An 18,735-nucleotide genomic window follows, 5' to 3' on the forward strand; every position below is an offset into this window, starting at 1 on the left:
TTCAATGTTCAGTTATACTTCACCAACAAAATTTGTTTCACCATTTGATACTAATCATAGATCAATAAAAGTTTATAAAGAAAATGATCATAGTTATCTGACCACATTCTTAATTGAAACCATCTTAATTCCATGTTTTTATTCAATAGTATGGTTGCCAAAAAAATGCTTGTAGGTACTGATTTATCCAAAGTGGAAGAGGGACACTTGATGGTGTTGCTCCACGGAGAGGACAAATGTTCCAAATGGATCCACGAAAGCTTGGAAATGATATTGCAGGCTTTCGTGAAAGGTGTCTTTACATGTTTTTTATCTAACGTAATAGTTGGAGAAATATATAGTCTGGAATATTTGATGGGATCATGAATTTTTATAAGAAAAATTGTTAACAATTGTATAAACCCTTTTCCTATCTTGATTTCATAGTATGTATGGATATGTAAGATTGGTCCACTGTGATCGTGATAATGCTTGCGATTCATCCTTCTAACTCCCAGTTAAAGTGCAATGAAATTTCTCTAGGCGTTAGGTGTCCACTTTTATCTAAACAATGTCTAATTTATGTCTATGTGACCAGGGGAGGGGGATAGCGAGACAAAGGAGGCTCGGGTGGGGCGCTAGGGGCGAGAGAAGAGTATCAATGTTAAAGAAAATCAGAAGGGCAAGGATCATTCGATCATGTATGTTGGTCACAATATAATGAGGGAGAAATGGAAAATGGATGTGTTTCATGTGCCTCCGTAAGAAGTTGGAGGCAGAGATAAAATATGAACAAAACCTAAATCCAAATGTTAACATGGAGGAGAGAATGATAAGTGGTGAAGAGTGACCCAGAGGAAACCGGAGTTTGTCGGCACGTGGTTCAAAAATGCATTTGTGTCGCGGTTCGTTAAGAACACTTTGATTAAACATGGTGTATTTTTATTGTTTTTATATGTTAGAAGTTTTATAAGCCAAGCGACGTACATATACATGACTAATAAATATGCGAAGGCCGTGGCAACGCACGGGCATTCCACTAGTAGGTAATATATTGTAAGATGGTATCCATATATTTTAGATCAAAATGTTTATTCTTGTAAATCAACATGACTTTTTGTTAGATTTGTTTCCGTCACACATAAAGCGGGAGATATGTCCAGACTTTAATAACATACTATATAAGTTCCTGATGTTAAATTTGCAGGCAACCATCACCGATGGCCTAGCTAGTTTGAGTGTTTGACGTTGTAATGAAATCCATCGTGTTCCAACTCATACACAGTAAAATTTGCCACAAGCTCGTATTCTATGTTACATATTTTATATCATTGCAATATGGTGACCTCATATATCAAAATGATATCACCATTATTACCTTTAGAAGTACCCAATGGGTCGAGTGACCATTCAAAATACTTTGCCTTGTGTGAGGATGATCAGTTCACTTGTCATTCTGGCCATTTTATTCTTGGAGCTAGTTGTCCTCATGCTCATTATGTTATTACAACAAGTTTTGTACAACGAGGAAGTTACAAAAAAGCGGAGACAGAAATATGGTAAAAGATTTGCACCAGTAGATTGGTCAATCTTCCCTATGAGCTCCCACCTTAGTTTCTTATGTTGCAAAAGAGACATCTGATGCAATGGTTGTAACTTAGTGTTTATCTAAAGAAGAAGAAGAAGAATTTAGCAAGTTCTCGTATATTTTCTCCACTAGGAATACAAATGATATATGTTTGTTATTAAGGCAAGTTAATACTGAAATTACCTTTAACAAATTCATTGCACAATGCAATCGCTCACTACTTGCACGTAAATTAGACACTATAATTCTCTGCGAAGGCACGCCTCACCTAAGTCACATACATATGCATGATTCTAGAACAATTCACCGATATATTTAAATGATTTTGCTTTTACATACACACTTATGTTTATAATAGGGTTTTCTTGTCTGAATATGGTTCAATAATGTTACATATAAATATATATCTTCAAAGCAATTGTGCAAATTGTAGAAAAAATTATGCAAAGTCCATGTACTTACTAAATACATTATATTTTATAATATCTCTCTTTCTCTCAAAGCATAACTTTGAGTGAAAAGGCAAATGATGCGACTACTAATAGATGATGAACAGCAAAAGCAAATATAAATGATTATCCAAAATTGCAATTTAATATATCTAGACAAAATATACATAATAATTCAATAAAATGATAAATGTTTGTGTTGTAGTAAAGGAAAATTGTAAATTGGATTTAAAACTAATCACACTCGATGAAAGCATTCTTTTTGGGGGTAATATCATGCGGGTGGGTTGACGACAACTTGTATCGCCGTGGGCTTGTAAAAATCTCTGTAAAAGACAATATGATTTAGTTAGCCCGATTCAAGGTGGAGCCAAGGAAAATGATATCACATAAATTTTAACCAAGATTTGGTTTGCAAATTTTTGTGCTACGAGTGAACGTGATAGTTTCCAGGAAGCTCTTTCTGATCCTGAGTGGAAATTGGCGATGGATGAAGAATTCTCCGCTCGTATGTGAAATAGCATGTTGGCACCTTGTTCCTCCCACACATGGCCGCAATGTTATAGATTGCAAAGGGCGTACAAAGTAAAGAAGTAAAGAGGAAAGCTGATGGTATTATTGATCGGTACAAGGTTCGCTTGGTTGCTAAGGGATTTAAGAAGCACTATGGTATTGATTATGAGGATACATTCAACCCTGTTGTCAAGGAAGCTACTATTCGTTTGGTTATGGTTTTAGCTGTTTTGTGTAATTGACGATTGCGACAACTTGATGTGAAGAACACATTTTTGCACGGTGTTCTGGAAGAAGAAGTCTATATGCAGCAACCTCTCATTTATGAAGATCGAGCTCATATAGGACATATTTGTAAGCTTGATAAGGCTTTGTATGGTTTGAAATGGGTTCCACGCGGTTGGTATGCTAGCTTGAGTTCCAAGCTTCATACTCTTGGTTTTTGGCATCTAAGGCTGATACCTCGTTGTTTTTCTACAACAAAGGGGATGTATATTTATATGCTTGTATATTTCGATGACATTGTTGTAGTTAGCTCCTCAAATCAGGCTATTGATGCCTTGCTTCATGATTTTGGTTTGTCCTTTGCCTTGAAGGATCTTGGTGAGTTACATTATTTTTTGGGAATAGACGTGAGGGAAGCCTCGAATGGTGTGGTTCTCTTTCAAGAAAAACATGCACATGACCTGCTTGCTTGTGTTCACGTGAGATCTTGCAAATCAGTAGACACTCCTTTGTCAGTTTCTGAGTAGTTGTCCATCTGCTAGGATGCTTTGAGTAGTGAGGATTCTACTCGTTATATGAGTATTGTTGGTGCATTGCAGTATCTTACTTTCACTAGATGTGACATTGCTTTCTCAATTAATAAGGTTTTTTCAGTTTTTGCATGCTCCTGATACGTCTCCGACGTATCGATAATTTCTTGTGTTCCATGCCATATTATTGATGATATCTACATGTTTTATGCACACTTTATGTCATATTCGTGCATTTTCTGGAACTAACCTATTAACAAGATGCCGAAGAGCCGATTGCTCGTTTTCTGCTGTTTTTGGTTTCGAAATCCTAGTAACGAAATATTCTCGGAATTGGACGAAATCAACGCCCAGGGTCCTATTTTGCCACGAAGCTTCCAGAAGACCGAAGAGGAGACGAAGTGGGGCCACGAGGTGGCCAAACCACAGGGCGGCGCGGCCCAGGCCCTGGCCGCGCCGACCTATGGTGTGGGGCCCTCGTGCCGCCTCCTGACCTGCCCTTCCGCCTACTTAAAGCCTCCGTCGCGAAACCCCCAGTACCGAGAGCCACGATACGGAAAACCTTCCAGAGACGCCGCCGCCGCCAATCCCATCTCGGGGGATTCGGGAGATCGCCTCCGGCACCCTGCCGGAGAGGGGAATCATCTCCCGGAGGACTCTACGCCGCCATGGTCGCCTCCGGAGTGATGTGTGAGTAGTCTACCCCTGGACTATGGGTCCATAGCAGTAGCTAGATGGTTGTCTTCTCCCCATTGTGCTTAATTGTCGGGTCTTGTGAGCTGCCGAACATGATCAAGATCATCTATCCGTAATTCTATATGTTGCGTTTGTTGGGATCCGATGAATAGAGAATACTATGTTATGTTGATTATCAATTTATATCTATGTGTTGTTTATGATCTTGCATGCTCTCCGTTACTAGTAGATGCTCCGGCCAAGTAGATGCTTGTAACTCCAAGAGGGAGTATTTATGCTCGATAGTGGGTTCATGTCTCCGTGAATGCGGGGAGTGACGAAACCTCTAAGATTATGGATGTCTTGTTGCCACTAGGGGTAAAACATTGGTGCTATGTTCAAAGATGTAGTTACTGATTACATTACGCGCAATACTTAATGCAATTGTCCGTTGTTAGCAACTTAATACTTGGAGGGGTTCGGATGATAACTCTGAAGGTGGACTTTTTAGGCATAGATGCATGCTCGGATAGCGGTCTATGTACTTTGTCGTAATGCCCAATTAAATCTCACTATACTCATCATAATATGTATGTGCATGGTCATGCCCTCTTTATTTGTCAATTGCCCAACTGTAATTTGTTCACCCAACATGCTTGTTTATCTTATGGGAGAGACACCTCTAGTGAGCTGTGGACCCCGGTCCAATTCTCTATACTCGAAATACAATCTACTGCAATACTTGTTTTACTGTTTTCTGCAAACAATCATCTTCCACACAATACGGTTAATCCTTTGTTACAGCAAGCCGGTGAGATTGACAACCTCACTGTTTCGTTGGGGCAAAGTACTTTGGTTGTGTTGTGCAGGTTCCACGTTGGCGCTGGAATCCCTGGTGTTGCGCCGCACTACATCTCGCCGCCATCAACCTTCAACGTGCTTCTTGACTCCTACTGGTTCGATTAAACGTTGGTTTCTTACTGAGGGAAACTTGCCGCTGTGCGCATCACACCTTCCTCTTGGGGTTCCCAACAGACGTGTCAACCACACGCATCAAGCAAATTTCTGGCGCCGTTGCCGGGGAACTGAAGAAAAGTTACACCACAGAGATCTCTAACTCCCACGTCAACTTTGCGCCAGCAACAAATTTCTGGCGCCGTTGTCGGGGAGATCAAGACACGCTGCAAGGGGAGTCTCCACTTCCCAATCTCTTTACTTTGTTTTTGTCTTGCTTAGTTTTATTTACTACTTTGTTTGCTGCAGTAAATCAAAATACAAAAAAATTAGTTGCTAGTTTTACTTTATTTGCTATCTCGTTTGCTATATCAAAAACACAAAAAAATTAGTTACTTGCATTTATTTTATCTAGTTTGCTTTATTTACTACTGCTAAAATGGCCACCCCTGAAAATACTAAGTTGTGTGACTTCACAACCACAAATAATAATGATTTCTTATGCACACCTATTGCTCCACCTGCTACTACAGCAGAATTCTTTGAAATTAAACCTGCTTTCATCGAATCTTGTTATGCGAGAGCAATTTTCTGGTGTTAGTTCTGATGATGCTGCTGCCCATCTTAATAATTTTGTTGAACTATGTGAAATGCAAAAATATAAAGATGTAGATGGTGACATTATAAAATTAAAATTGTTCCCTTTCTCATTAAGAGGAAGAGCTAAAGATTGGTTGCTATCTCTGCCTAAGAATAGTACTGATCCATGGACTAAATGCAAGGATGCTTTTATTGGTAGATATTATCCCCCTGCTAAAATTATATCTCTGAGGAGTAGCATAATGAATTTTAAACAATTAGATACTGAACATGTTGCACAAGCATGGGAAAGAATGAAATCTCTGGTTAAAAATTGCCCAACCCATGGACTGACTACTTGGATGATCATCCAAACCTTTTATGCAGGACTGAATTTTTATTCGCGGAACCTATTGGATTCAGCTACTGGAGGTACCTTTATGTCCATCACTCTTGGTGAAGCAACAAAGCTTCTTGATAATATGATGATCAACTACTCTGAATGGCACACGGAAAGAGCTCCACAAGGTAAGAAGGTAAATTCCGTCGAAGAAACCTCTTCCTTGAGTGATAAGATTGATGCTATTATGTCTATGCTTGTGAATGATAGGACTAATATTGATCCTAATAATGTTCCATTAGCTTCATTGGTTGCTCAAGAAGAACATGTTGATGTAAACTTCATTAAAAATAATAATTTCAACAACAATGCTTACCGGAACAATTCTAGTAACAACTATAGGCCATATCCTTATAATAATAGCAACGGCTATGGTAATTCTTATGGGAATTCTTACAACAATAATAGGAACACACCCCCTCGACTTGAAGCCATGCTTAAAGAATTTATTAGTACACAAACTGCTTTTAACAAATATGTTGAAGAAAAGCTTGGGAAAATTGATATACTTGCTTCTAAAGTCGATAGTCTTGCTGCTGATGTTGATCTTTTGAAATCAAAAGTTATGCCTAATGAAAATCATCATAATAAAATTGTTACTACAGAAAATTCCATCCAAGTTAGAATTAATGAGAATATAAGATTGATGGCCGAATTGCGTGCTAGGTGGGATAGAGAAGAAAATGAAAAAATAGCTAAAGAGAAAAATGTAGCTAAAGTTTGGACTATTACCACCACAAGTAATGTTGATTCTTCACATGTTGCTGCACCTCCTACTATTAATGGTAAAATAATTGGTGTTGGCAATGTTTCTACTCCTAGTGCAAAGCGTACAAAACTGCCCGAAACTCGCTAAAGCTACTGAAACCGCTCGTGATAAAACTGCTGAAATTTTTTCCAACATTGGGGATGATGATCCCATTGATTTAGATTATAATGGTTTGAATTTTGATGATTGCCACATCTCTGAAGTTATAAAGTTCTTGCAAAAACTTGCTAAAAGTCCTAGTGCTAGTGCTATAAATTTGGCTTTCACGCAACATATTACAAATGCTCTCATAAAAGCTAGAGAAGAGAAACTAGAGCGCGAAGCCTCTATTCCTAGAAAGCTAGAGGATGGTTGGGAGCCCATCATTAAGATGAAGGTTAAAGATTTTGATTGTAATGCCTTATGTGATCTTGGTGCAAGTATTTCCGTTATGCCTAAGAAAATTTATAATATGCTTGACTTGCCACCGCTGAAAAATTGTTATTTGGATGTTAATCTTGCTGATCATTCTACAAAGAAACCTTTGGGGAAAGTTGATAATGTTCGCATTACCGTTTACAATAACCTTGTCCCCGTTGATTTTGTTGTCTTGGATATTGAATGCAATGCATCTTGTCCCATTATATTGGGAAGACCTTTTCTTCGAACTGTTGGTGCTATCATTGATATGAAGGAAGGTAATATAAAATATCAATTTCCTCTCAAGAAAGGTATGGAACACTTCCCTAGAAAGAGAATGAAGTTACCTTTTGATTCTATTATTAGAACAAATTATGATGTTGACACTTCGTCTCTTGATAATACTTGATACACACTTTCTGCGCCTAGCTGAAAGGCGTTAAAGAAAAGCGCTTATGGGAGACAACCCATGTGTTTTTACTACAGTACTTTGTTTTTATTTTGAGTCTTGGAAGTTGTTTACTACTGTAGCAACCTCTCCTTATCTTAGTTTAGTGTTTTGTTGTGCCAAGTAAAGTCGTTGATAGTAAAGTTCATACTAGATTTGGATTACTGCGCAGAAACAGATTTCTTTGCTGTCACGAATCTGGGCTGTTTTCTCTGTAGGTAACTCATAAAATTATGCCAATTTACGTGAGTGATCCTCAGATATGTACGCAACTTTCATTCAATTTGAACATTTTCATTTGAGAAAGTCTGGTGCCTCGATAAAATTCGTCAATACGAACTGTTCTGTTTTGACAGATTCTGCCTTTTATTTCGCATTGCCTCTTTTGCTATGTTGGATGAATTTCTTTGATCCATTAATGTCCAGTAGCTTTATGCAATGTCCAGAAGTGTTAAGAATGATTGTTTCACCTCTGAACATGTTACTTTTTATTGTCCACTAACCCTCTAATGAGTTGTTCTAAGTTTGGTGTGGAGGAAGTTTTCAAGGATCAAGAGAGGAGTATGATGCAACATGATCAAGGAGAGTGAAAGCTCTAAGCTTGGGGATGCCCCGGTGGTTCACCCCTGCATATTCTAAGAAGACTCAAGCGTCTAAGCTTGGGGATGCCCAAGGCATCCCCTTCTTCATCGACAACATTATCAGGTTCCTCCCCTGAAACTATATTTTTATTCCATCACATCTTATGTGCTTTTCTTGGAGCGTCGGTTTGTTTTTGTTTTTGTTTTTGCTTGAATAAATGGATCCTAGCATTCACTTTGTGGGAGAGAGACACGCTCCGCTGTAGCATATGGACAAGTATGTCCTTAGGCTTTACTCATAATATTCATGGCGAAGTTTCTTCTTCGTTAAATTGTTATATGGTTGGAATTGGAAAATGATACATGTAGTAATTGCTAAAATGTCTTGGATAATGTGATACTTGGCAATTGTTGTGCTCATGTTTAAGCTCTTGCATCATATGCTTTGCACCCATTAATGAAGAAATACATAGAGCATGCTAAAATTTGGTTTGCATATTTGGTCTCTCTAAAGTCTAGATAATATCTAGTATTGAGTTTTGAACAACAAGGAAGACGGTGTAGATTCTTATAATGTTTACAATATGTCTTTTATGTGAGTTTTGCTGCGCCGTTCATCCTTGTGTTTGTTTCAAATAACCTTGCTAGCCTAAACCTTGTATCGAGAGGGATTACTTCTCATGCATCCAAAATCGTTGAGCCAACCACTATGCCATTTGTGTCCACCATACCTACCTACTACATGGTATTTCTCCGCCATTCCAAAGTAAATTGCTTGAGTGCTACCTTTAAAATTCCATCATTCACCTTTACAATATATAGCTCATGGGACAAATAGCTTAAAAACTATTGTGGTATTGAATATGTACTTATGCACTTTATCTCTTATTAAGTTGCTTGTTGTGCGATAACCATGTTCACTGGGGACGCCATCAACTATTCTTTGTTAAATATCATGTGAGTTGCTATGCATGTTCGTCTTGTCTGAAGTAAGGGAGATCTACCACCTTATGGTTAAGCATGCATATTGTTAGAGAAGAACATTGGGCCGCTAACTAAAGCCATGATTCATGGTGAAAGTTTCAGTTTTGGACATATATCCTTAATCTCATATGAGAATAATAATTATTGCCACATGCTTATGCATTAAAGAGGAGTCCATTATCTGTTGTCTATGTTGTCCCGGTATGGATGTCTAAGTTGAGAATAATCAATAGCGAGAAATCCAATGCGAGCTTTCTCCTTAGACCTTTGTACATGCGGCATAGAGGTACCCCATTGTGACACTTGGTTAAAACATGTGTATTGTGATGATCCGGTAGTCCAAGCTAATTAGGACAAGGTGCGGGCACTATTAGTATACTATGCATGAGGCTTGCAACTTGTAAGATATAATTTACATAACTCATATGCTTTATTACTACCGTTGACAAAATTGTTTCATGTTTTTAAAATCAAAGCTCTAGCACAAATATAGCAATCGATGCTTTTCCTCTATGGAGGACCATTCTTTTACTTTTATGTTGAGTCAGTTCACCTATTTCTCTCCACCTCAAGAAGCAAACACTTGTGTGAACTGTGCATTGATTCCTACATACTTGCATATTGCACTTATTATATTACTCTATGTTGACAATATCCATGAGATATACATGTTACAAGTTGAAAGCAACCGCTGAAACTTAATCTTCCTTTGGGTTGCTTCAATGCTTTTACTACGAATTATTGCTTTATGAGTTAACTCTTATGCAAGACTTATTGATGCTTGTCTTGAAGTACTATTCATGAAAAGTCTTTGCTATATGATTCACTTGTTTACTCATGTCATATACATTGTTTTGATCGCTGCATTCACTACATATGCTTTACAAATAGTATGATCAAGGTTATGATGGCATGTCACTCCGAAATTATCTTTGTTATCGTTTTACCTGCTCGGGACGAGCAGAACTAAGCTTGGGGATGCTGATACGTCTCCGACGTATCGATAATTTCTTGTGTTCCATGCCATATTATTGATGATATCTACATGTTTTATGCACACTTTATGTCATATTCGTGTATTTTCTGGAACTAACCTATTAACAAGATGCCGAAGAGCCGATTCTTTGTTTTCGCTGTTTTTGGTTTCAGAAATCCTAGTAACAAAATATTCTCGGAATTGGACGAAATCAACACCCAGGGTCCTATTTTGCCACGAAGCTTCCAGAAGACCGAAGAGGAGACGAAGTGGGGCCACGAGGTGGCCAAACCACAGGGCGGCGCGGCCCAGGCCCTGGCCGCGCCGACCTGTGGTGTGGGGCCCTCGTGCCGCCTCCTGACCTGCCCTTCCGCCTACTTAAAGCCTCCGTCGCGAAACCCCCGATGCCGAGAGCCACGATACGGAAAACCTTCCGGAGACGCCGCCGCCGCCAATCCCATCTCGGGGGATTCGGGAGATCGCCTCCGGCACCCTGCCGGAGAGGGGAATCATCTCCCGGAGGACTCTACGCCGCCATGGTCGCCTCTCGAGTGATGTGTGAGTAGTCTACCCCTGGACTATGGGTCCATAGCGAGTAGCTAGATGGTTGTCTTCTCCCCATTGTGCTTAATTGTCGGGTCTTGTGAGCTGCCGAACATGATCAAGATCATCTATCTGTAATTCTATATGTTGCGTTTGTTGGGATCCGATGAATAGAGAATACTATGTTATGTTGATTATTAATTTATATCTATGTGTTGTTTATGATCTTGCATGCTCTCCGTTACTAGTAGATGCTCTGGCCAAGTAGATGCTTGTAACTCCAAGAGGGAGTATTTATGCTCGATAGTGGGTTCATGTCTCCGTGAATGCGGGGAGTGACAGAAACCTCTAAGATTATGAATGTGCTGTTGCCACTAGGGGTAAAACATTGGTGCTATGTTCAAGGATGTAGTTACTGATTACATTACGCGCAATACTTAATGCAATTGTCTGTTGTTAGCAACTTAATACTGGGAGGGGTTCGGATGGTAACCTGAAGGTGGACTTTTTAGGCATAGATGCATGCTGGATAGCGGTCTATGTACTTTGTCGTAATGCCCAATTAAATCTCACTATACTCATCATAATATGTATGTGCATGGTCATGCCCTCTTTATTTGTCAATTGCCCAACTGTAATTTGTTCACCCAACATGCTGTTTATCTTATGGGAGAGACACCTCTAGTGAACTGTGGACCCCGGTCCAATTCTCTATACTGAAATACAATCTACTGCAATACTTGTTTTACTGTTTTCTCGCAAACAATCATCTTCCACACAATACGGTTAATCCTTTGTTACAGCAAGCCGGTGAGATTGACAACCTCGTTTGTTTCGTTGGGGCAAAGTACTTTGGTTGTGTTGTGCAGGTTCCACGTTGGCGCCGGAATCCCCGGTGTTGCGCCGCACTACATCTCGCCGCCATCAACCTTCAACGTGCTTCTTGACTCCTACTGGTTCGATTAAACCTTGGTTTCTTACTGAGGGAAACTTGCCGCTGTGCGCATCACACCTTCCTCTTGGGGTTCCCAACGGACGTGTCAACCACACGCATCAGCTCCTACCACACTTTATTGAACATCTGTTGAGAGAATTATGCGATATTTGAGAGGAACTATCTCAGTTGGCTTGCTTCTAAGCAAGTCAGATTCCATCCTAGTTAGTGAATTCTCAGACGCTGAGTGGGAAGGATGCCTAGATGACATGAGTTCTTCAGGAGGTTATTGCTATATTCCTAGGATCCAACTCAATTTTCTGGTGTGGAAGGAAGCAAGATATTGTATCTCGTTCAAGCATAGAAGCTGAGTACACGACATTGGGAAAGGCTAATGTAGAGGTTATACGGGTACATACTCTGTTCAAAGAATTGGGAGTGCCACAACCAAGAGCTACGTGTTTATGGTGTGACAATATTAGAGCTACTTATTTTTGTGCTAAACTAGTCTTTCATGCAATGACTAAGCACACTGAAGTGGGTTATCACTTTGTTCGTGAAAGGGTGGCTTAGAAGCTTTTGGATATTTGTTTATACCTTCAGGAGATCAATTAGCGGATGGATTTACAAAATCACTTTCTACTAGCCATGTAGAGATATTTAGACATAATTTTAGCTTATATAAGCTATGATTGAGGGGGAGCGTTGAACCTATTGTAATCTAGGTCTAGTAGGAACCCGTATATGTGTAGTGTACAGTTAGATCTCCTTATGGCATACGCGTCGTCTAAGAGGTAATATGTTTCTATAGGCATGACTATTTCTCAATCGACTCGGAACTAAATTCGTTCTCAGACAGATGATGTCATTAAATCTCAGGTACAACTCATGTTGTAACACATGACTAGCACAAAGCTCGATGCAAATTAAATGGTGTAGGATTTAACTGAGCATAAACTTCTAGCTGAGAACTAGCAAATCCCTACTTTTATACTGGCATCTAGGCATTTTTCACAGAAACGGATTACCTAGTTAAATTACAGTACAAGGTGAGAAGTGAATGTAAGGCGTATTTTGTTTTGGCAGAAAAATTGATTTCCCTAGACGTCGTCTCTAAGGCGAAGCTCCCCTTAGGGCAAGGCAGGGCAGCCGTCCTAACTTGATTTTTGATGAATACATTTAGATGCACATGCTTTTTCTGAATATTTTGAGTGGTCGTGCATCGAAAACAGACTCCGTATGAGAAAGTTATGCTTGTTTTAGTGAACATTGTGTAAAATCGACTTCGAACTGAAAACATAGACTCATATTCTAGGTTCAATGTAAATAACAATGATTTTATATTTCTATTATAAAAATTTATCATGAATCTTCGTATATTTCTATTATAGAGATTTATCATGAATCTTAGTATATGCAGGATAACTTTGTCATAATCATTATTCAAACGTGTAGAATTCAAAATTTAGAGATTTTTTGATATTTGAAAGACACATCATGATTTCATCAAAGACATTATCACCTCATTGAGATAATGAATTGGAATGGTTTCTTGGCGACAAAGATCATTAAGACCTAGTTGCTCACGATGGATATTTAAAAGTCTTAATCGATAAAATTATTCATTTTATAAAAAAGTAAAACTTTAGCATTGAGGTGGCATTATTGTTATGCTTTTGGGTTCTACGTATATCACATATGTCTTTGTTTTTATCGTACTAAGTTATTTTATTAGAATCATATGTGATGTTCATGTCTTACAACTATTTTGGTATTTGCATCATTTTTTAGTTTGTCCTACTATAATTTTTTTTCCGTCCTTGGCCACTGGTCGTCTCTATTCCTGTTCTCTTCGTGCGTGAACCCGACCACATCATCCTGTGACGCGTTGACGCCCTCGGCAATCTCATCCCTCTGGAACAGCAATCTACACGTACGTCAGGCGACGCGTTGACGCCCTCGACAGTCTCACCCACAGTCCGAATCAAGCAGCTCGCACTAAGACGGCCATGGCCGGACGATACCTCGCCATTCACAGAACGGGACGAGTGTGGCATTTCCACCCCGAGAAAGTAGAGTGTTTGTCTGTCTAAGAAACGCGGTGCCTTCTTTAGCCAATGAGTACATGTTTTCGTTTGTTTGGCTTGGCAGCGCTCTGCTCTACTATTTCTTGAAAGTTGGGTTTCTATTAATAGATACGGGAGACAGCTGATCAACCTCGGCTCGTCATTTCCGGATTTCAGTTGAGCGGTCAGGTCCACTGGCCGTGCATACGGGGGCGTACTAGCATTGCTCCCAGAGTCGGTTAAGAAAGCGAAGAGACACCAAAACTGCATGAGTAGCTAATGATTAAGCTCAACGAAGTTGATGAACGCACAATTAGACAACAACATATGGTGCAGCACTGTATTACTATCTCTGATTCAGATAAGTCGACGCGTGGTTTAGTGAATCAACCTAGACGATGCCTAAATCTGTGATAGTTTTTTTTTTTTTTGGTCGGGGCAAAATTCGTGATACTCCTTGGATCCGAGCGAGTATAGCTTTTCGAGCTTTGTAACTGATGAGCCCCGACTGAATGATAAGATGCCACTACAACTGGGCAATGGAACTTGCGTGTGTGTCCGCCCACACGCTGAAGCTTGAACGCTTACGAGACTAGATTCAGATTCTGGCAAGTAGCCGACCGGGCAGGAGGAGGCGAGCATACATAGTGTACATACAGGCATCGAATGCTGCTCCAAGTGTAGCCTGCAGCAAGCAACTAACCTCGACTCCTAGCTATCGGTGGTTACCTCATAGCTTTCATCTCGAGGAGAGGCAGTTGGGTTTTCCGGGTTAAAGCGGCGTCCGCTAGGGACGCGCGCCCCCGAGTCGATCATCAGGTGACGGCGGCCTGCATCAACCCGCCGAATAGCTGAAGAAAACCTGAAGTATCTGAGCGCTGCAGACCTGCAGTGCACCCAGCTGAGAATCAGTCGACCGGGGCGTAGGTTGAGATGGGCGTGTCACCGGTGGCCACCTTGCGCTTTGTCCCGTTGCAACTACAACGTGACCGGCGGCGACGCATGGATGCATTGGCGCTGAAGCAAGCAACAACGGTGCCCGTCTCGGTTGCGTATTCCCCGACGCGGCCTCCGGTGGTCCGTACCCGGTGTCGATCCAGCAAGGGACAAGGGAAAGGGTTCGCGCCAGCACTTTCTTCCCCTTCAAGAGTGCTCGTGGCGAAGTGAACAGCACGAGGGCGCATAAGAAAAGCGCGCGTACGTGTAGCCGTGGAGGGATAAGAATTTGCGAGCCTAAGCAAGGCCCGATCGATAACAGCGTATGGTCCAGGTCGGTCTGTACCAGCACGATCTTGGTGCGTTAATGGCGGCGACGTGCCTCCGTGTTGATCGTACGTTAGAGTTCCGGCGTTTGTTAGTGGATTAATGCTCAAGTTAATAGGAGTGCATGCTTGCTTTTCTGGTTGGGGTCTGCGACGTGGCGCGTGTGTCACTCGCTCCTTTTCCTAGTCATTTGCTTCGAATGGGGGTATTCGTTGCCGGTATATATCTTCAAGAGCCTTGATCAACCAGCTTTGGGGGTGGAATTTTCAGCAGTGTCTTCACTGTGCCACTGGTCTCTTGTGCTTGTGCTGTGAGAGTGATAGGATTCTTTTGGGGTTACCCTGACAGAGATGGATGAGGGCTTGGGTTGAAATTGGATTCATCGTGCCGTCTAATTGGTATCGTTACAGGCCAGCGGGCTTCTATAAATGTTCTGCCGTCTAATTCTGCCAAGGGCCCCAACTAGGCCAGAAAAACCTATTCATCGCCCTGCTGCGGGACGTATTAACACCCGCACGCGTGCGGCAGTTCACGGGCCACGGCCCAAGTAACCTCTCAGTTCGGTTTTTCGTTTTTCCTGGTTTTGTTTGGGTCTTTCTAGTCCGGTCGGTTTTCTTTAGGTCTTTCCTGTTTCCTTCGGATCTAGCGGTTTCTTTGGTTTAAGCAAATCTGAAATTCGAGCAAATTTCAAAATTTAGCAAATTTTAAATTCAAGCAAATTTCAAAGTTAAGGAAATTTTAAATGTGACCAAATTTCAAATTTTCAAATTTGATATTTTTATTTTTAAATATTTTTATTTGAACATTTTGAAATCTTTATTTTTTTGTTCGAATACAAATTTTGTTCATACTATTTTTTGGTTTCGAAATTTGCTCAAATTGAAATTTTGTTTAGGTTTATTTCCTTGTTTAAATTAAAAATTGAAAAAATGGTCGGGAAACAAAATTTAGCAAATTTTAAATTCAAGCAAATTTCAAAGTTAAGCAAATTTTGAATGTGTTAATACAAATGGTATCGTTACGGGTCAGCAGGCTTCTATAAATTTTGATTCTGTCAAGGGCCCCAACCAGGCCGGAAAAACCTATTCATCGCCCTGCTGCAGGGCGTATTAACACCCGCACGCGTGCGGCAGTTCACGGGCCACGGCCCAACTAACCTCTCAGTTTGGTTTTTCGTTTTTCTCGGTTTTCTTCGGGTCTTTCTAGTCCGGTTGGTTTTATTCAGGTCTTTGTTGTTTCCTTCGGCTCCAGCGGTTTCTTCGGTTTAAGCAAATTTGAAATTTGAGCAAATTTTTAAATATGGAAAATTTTTAATTCAAGCAAATTTCAAAGTTAAGCAAATTTTAAAGGTGACCAAATTTCAAATCTGAGAAATTTTCAAAAAAAAAATTAAAAATTATTTGAACATTTTGAAATCTTTATTTTTTTGTTCAAATTCAAATTTTGTTCATACTATTTTTTTGATTCGAAATTTGCTCAAATTCAAATTTTGATTTAGATTTATTTCCTTTTTTTAAATTAAAAATTGAAAAAATGGTCGGGAAACAAAATGTAGCAAATTTCAAAGTTAAGCAAATTTTGAATGTGTGGCAAATTTCAAATCTGAGCAATTTTTTAATTTGATTTTTTGATTTTTAAACATTTTTTTGAACATTTTGAAATTTGTACTTTTTTGTTCGAATTCAAATTTTGGTCATACGATTTTTTTCGAATTCGAGATTTTCTCAAATACAAATTTTGTTTAGGATTATTTCTTTTTTTAAATTAAAATTTGAAAAAATGGTCGGTAAACAAAATTTAGCAAATTTTAAATTCAAGCAAATTTCTAAGTTAAGCAAATTTTCAATGTGAGCAAATTTCAATGTTTTATTTTGAAACGTTTTTATTTTGAACATTTTGAAATCTGTACTTTTTTATTTGAATTCAAATTTTGTTTATATTATTTTTTTGGATTCGAAATTTTGCAGCGATGGAGGCTTCGGCTTTGTTAGCGGGTCTCCAGTTAGCTGAACAATTTGGAGCAAGTCTTTTGATGGTTGAATCTGACTCGATGGAGGTAGTTCAAGTTGTCCTCGATCCTTCGGAGTTCAGAGGCACTAGTGCGGTGGTTATTGATGATTGTAGGCATCTTTTGACGGTGCTTGGCAAGATAACGATACGGCAGTTCCTGCAAGAAGCTAATGAGGCCGCACATGAGCTTGCTCGCCATGGTTCTTTGGAGAGGGTTAAAGTTTCCTGGTTTTCGGACCCTCATGTGTTTATTATTCCTGTAATTGTTAAGGACCGTGTGTTGATTGAGTAATAAAGTTGTCGAAATTTCAAAAAAAAATGATTTAGCACACGTTTCTCACCTAGAGCCGCTGCTGCAGGCCAAGCTCGACAGTTAATCTCTTCTTCGACTGAAAAAAGAGTTAAACTCTTCCTTTTTGCGCCGGTCATTTAAACAACGAAAGTAACTATCACAGAGTCGTTGCTGCATTCCAGATCCTTGCGCCGGTGAGCAGCAATAGTTAAACAACGAAGTAACTATCATGGAGTCGTTGCTGCATTCCAGATCCTTCGACATCTTAACATTTAGTGTAAGAAGATCTGCAGCGCAGGAGATAAAATTGACATCTTGAACCAGTTTGTGCCAGATTGACTTGTTCTGCATCGCTGGGTGAGTCCACACCGCCAGAGCATAGGTTAATCCGCGCACCGCAAGCGATCAATTGTCATGTTTGCACGCTCGCCCGATTAAAAAAGTGTCAAACATTCTGCACTGCGACTCTAGGACGGAACAGACATGTGTTGCAGGTATGTTGCATATGTCCGCCTTGCTACGTATCGACCGCAAGGATCACACCGCGACGACAACAAAGGCGGGTCCAGCTTTGTTGGAGGTTTGAGCGTGGTGCTTTGGCTGGTGAGATCGTATGCTTTATTTATTTTGAAATGCATCTTAGACATATTTTGACATGTCAAAGAACTTGAAATTGGACCACTAAAAGCCCCTAAGTCTGATGGATTTCCCGCGCGATTTTTTCAGCGGAATTGGGACGTACTCAAGGATGAGATTGTATAACCGGTACTACTTTTCTTTGAGACAGGGAGCATGCCGCCTAGAGTAAATGATATATCTATAGTTTTAATCCCTAAAGTTGACAATCCAGTTGATCTAAAGGATTTTCGATCGATTAGTTTGTGCAATGTTGTTTACAAAATCATCTCCAAGTGTTTAGTAAATAGATTGGGGCCTTTACTAGAAGGTATAGTATCAGAGAATCGAAGTGCGTTTGTTCAAGGGCCGCTGATTGCGGATGATGCTTTACTTACATTTGAATGTTTGCACTATTTGGAGCATGGTACGACAGTGGATAAGTCATATTGTACTTACAAATTGGATTTATCAAAGGCGTATACAGAGTGGATTGGAATTTTCTGGAGGAAGTGATGCATAAAATAGGCTTTTCACATCGGTGGGTGCATTGGATAATGGTGTTGAAAGTTCAGAGATGGTAAACCTAGAGGGGGTGAATAGGTTTCTACAGATTTTAATTTTTTCTTTTTAATATTAGGCTTTGCGGAATATAAAGGTGAGCCTAATGCAAACTAGGTAAGACAACCTATATGAGGATACAAGTAACTCGAGCACGAAGGCTCTCACAGGCAGTTATATCACAAGTAAGGAGTTCGGTTAGAGATAACCGATAGCACGCGGAGACGAGGGTTTTTTCCCGTGTTTCCTTCCTTTGCAAGAAGGTACGTCACGTTTGGAGGGGTGAAGGTGATGGGATTCGTAGCATAGAAAACAAAAAATTTCCTACCGCAAGAACGAATAACAAGCCAAGATCCAATCTAGAAGATGGTAGCAACGAGAAGATCATGAGACTAACCCTCG

The sequence above is a fragment of the Lolium rigidum genome, chromosome 3 (assembly GCF_022539505.1).
Source record: "Lolium rigidum isolate FL_2022 chromosome 3, APGP_CSIRO_Lrig_0.1, whole genome shotgun sequence".
Taxonomy (NCBI): domain Eukaryota; kingdom Viridiplantae; phylum Streptophyta; class Magnoliopsida; order Poales; family Poaceae; genus Lolium; species Lolium rigidum.